The following is a 3,536-nucleotide window of genomic DNA, read 5'->3' as shown; positions in this document are numbered from 1 at the left end:
GACATAAGAACTTTGCCTACTTTTTAAAGATCCCAGCCTACTGTCTCACTGCTATTGTTCCTAATGATTCCTTATATTGCACCTAAAAGCATGTTTAAATTTGGCATATTTTAGGGTTTTTTTCATAAATGTATGAGATTGGGGGTATTATGCTTATTTGGAAAAAAAAAAAAAAACACCTTAGGAACAAAATTTGCATGATTGTGGATTCAGTAATGAACTTTAACTGTCATTTGGGTTTGAATCAGGAAGAACATGATTGAAGTAACAAGAATAATCTGCGAGATACTTACATACCAGACATAGGAAGTTTAGAAATCAGAGATTATACGTGTCTGTCTGTTGCTACAAACACAACTATCTGTTGTTATTATAATGCTGCCTCACAGCATCAGATGGGAGAGGCAGTTAATATATGAGTAACTACTTATATTTGATAGTAAGTTAGGAGTGGCAGACAGATAAAATTTGTAATTAATATACCATGCCATGTTTAACTTCTGCTTCTGTCCATGAAAATTTCTGGTGCAGACCTTACTGTCTGCTAAAAAAACTAGATAAAATATATGAAACATCTGTGTCCAGTCATTGGCACAACAGGAAACACTGACTGCAAACCTTGAGAGAAGGTATAAATGAGATGAGAACTAAAATTTCACTGGACTTCTTAAGTAGATGTGCTTTTTAGACCACAGTACAGGAAGGGAGAATACAAACAGAACTGGGCAATTCTTCAAGATGAGGAGACAAAGATAGGAGCTGTTAGAATCTGAGGCAGCTGAAATTTTCAAGACAGAATAATATAGTGAGGTAACTATAAAGTAAAAAGAGCTCAAGAAATCAGCAGAAAAATCCTATTGAGCCTTTGGCTATTTACTGATCTATACCTACACAATGTGTGACTCCAGGAATCCAAGCAAGGCAACTCTCAGGGAATTATAAATTGAATAATTCCCAGTGCTCAAACAGAGCTGGGAATTATTTGCATTTCTTTCAGCCAAGTAGGATTCTGAATTAAGCATGCAAAGTCAAGCATCCAATACAAAATTACTAGACATATGGAAATTTTCAAATGTGACCCACAACCAAGGAAGAAAATCAGTTAACAGAAAGAGACCTAGAAATAACAGAGATCATGGGATTTGAAGACAAGACTTTAAAATATTTATTTCAAGTTTAATAAATATGCTCAAGGATGTAGAGGAAAAAAGAACATAATTAGGAGAGAAATGGCATTCATAGCAAAGAACAGAAAGAATTTTTCCAAATGAAAAATGTAATAGCTGAAATGCAAAATTCACTGGGTGAGCATAAAATAATGTAAAACATTGGAGGAGAAAAATGGAGGCAGGGAGAACTTAAAGGACTATTTAGGCCGAAATATAAAGATAAAAAAAAAGATACACAGCTATTTCATAAAAAATAATGTGACCCAAATAATAGTGGAATTATTATTGGCTGCTAACTCAGAGTCACCATGCTGCCCAGCCATGGTCAACCCCACTGTGTTCTTTGGCACAGCCTTGGATGGTGAGCTCCTGGGCTGCATCTCCTTTGAGCTGTTTGCAGACAAAGTTCCAAAGACATCAGAAAACTTTCCTGCTCTGGGCACTGGGAAGAAAGGCTTTGACTATAAAAATTCCTGATTTTACAGGATTATTCTGGGATTTAAGTGCAAGGGTAGTGACTTCACATGCCATGATGGCACTGGCAACAAGTCCATCTGTGGGGAGAAATTTGATGAGAATTTCGTCCTGAAGCATACAGGTTCTGGCATCCTGTCCATGGCAAAAGATGAACCCAACACAGAGGGTTCCCACTTTTTCATCTGTACTGCCAAGACTGACTGGTTGGATGGCAAGCATGTGGTCTTTGGCAAGGTGAAAAAGGGCATGAATATTGTGGAAGCCATGGAGCGCCTTGGGTCCAGGAATGGCAAGACCAGCAAGAAGATCACCATTGCTGACTGTGGACAAATCTAATAAATTTGACTTGTGTTTTATCTTAACTACCAGATCATTCTTTCTATAGTCCAGGAGTGCAACTCTTCATCCCCATCTGCTTGAAATATCCTATAACCTTTGTGTTCTCACTGCAGTTTTGTGGCTTCCATATTTTCCTTATTCCTTCTAAGTCTTGCTGGATTGAAGAGTTAAGGTTATGATTATGAAATAAAAACTAAACAACAAAAAGAATAGTGGAAGAGCATCTTCAAATTGCTGAAAGAAAAAAAAATGTGCCAAACTATAAATTTCTGCACAGTATAAGTACCATTTAAAAATGAATGTGACTCAGTCAAGCTTGCCTCAGTCCCAGCATGGCAGACCCCTTACCCAGAAGACCAGCACAAACCCCTGCCCACACCTTGTCTCTAAAGCCTAGAGTTTTAAAAGTCTGCAGGTATGGCTGGGATAGAGCCCAGAGGGCACTTACTTGCTCCTGGACAGAAGGCCATAAACACAGAGACACCAGAGGGAGGCAGCACAGCATGAACACTGGCTGCCTAACTTGCTTACTCCAAGCCCTACCCCGCCGCACTATGGTGTGACTGCCCTTCTCAGTCAAGCTTGCCTCAGTACCCAGTGTGGCAGGCTCCTCCCCCAGAAGACCAGCACAAACCACTGCCCACACCACATCTCCTGACCAGAGTTCTGCAGGGCCTCAGTTCTGATGGAGTTCCTGTCAAGTCTTATTTCACAAGAAGATCTGAGCTCACCTAGTTAAAACTCATCACATTCAGGCCAGGGACCAAACACTGTGCACAGCAAGCTAGGAGAGCCTTTGTAGACAACTGGCCTGAAGGGTAGAGCAGCCAAAACACAGCAGCAAAGTACACACAGCACACACTGGAGACAATCCCTGAAGCACCAGGCCCTGGGCACTCCATGACCTCTTCATAAGTCATTACTTTTGGGAGCAGGAGACATAACTGGCTTTTCTAACATGCAGAAGAAGGCAGAGACAGACAAAATGCCAAGATGGAAGAATTCATCCCAGATGAAAGAACAGGATAAGGACAAGTTCAGAGATCTAAATGAAATAAATATAAGTAACATGGCTGATGGAGAATATAAAGCAAAAATAATAAGGATACTCTTTGGGCTTGAGAAAAGAATACAAGATATCAGTGAGACCCTTACCACAGTGATAAAAGAGTTAAAAATAATCAGAGATAAAGAATGCAATAAACAAGATTGGAAACAGACCTGATGCAATGAACAGCAGGCTGGAAGAAGCAGAAGAGCGAATTATTGACATAGAAGACAAAATAATGGAAAATAATGAACTGAACAAAAGACAGAAGGAAGAACTATGCAACACAAAAATAGACTTAGGGAACTCAGTGACTTCATCAAATGTGGTAACATTCATAGTACAGGAGTCCAAGAAGAACAGAAAGAAAAGGGGGCAAAAAATTATTTGAAGAAATAATAGCTGAAAAATTTTCTATTCTGGGGAAGCAAACAGATATCCAGATCCAGGAAGCACAAAGAACTCCCATCAAAATCAACAAAAGCAGACCCATACAAGACATA

At 39.5% G+C, this 3,536-nt stretch overlaps 1 pseudogene; it reads left to right on the top strand.

Moving 5' to 3' along the window:
- Nucleotides 1-1,490: 1,490 nt before the first annotated feature.
- Nucleotides 1,491-1,982, top strand: LOC116637399 (annotated as a pseudogene).
- Nucleotides 1,983-3,536: the final 1,554 nt, after the last annotated feature.

The sequence above is a fragment of the Phoca vitulina genome, unplaced genomic scaffold (assembly GCF_004348235.1).
Source record: "Phoca vitulina isolate PV1807 unplaced genomic scaffold, GSC_HSeal_1.0 scaffold14, whole genome shotgun sequence".
In the NCBI taxonomy this organism is placed as follows: domain Eukaryota; kingdom Metazoa; phylum Chordata; class Mammalia; order Carnivora; family Phocidae; genus Phoca; species Phoca vitulina.
The sequence above is the reverse complement of the archived record's forward strand: the minus strand, read 5'-3'. Positions and strand labels throughout refer to the sequence as shown.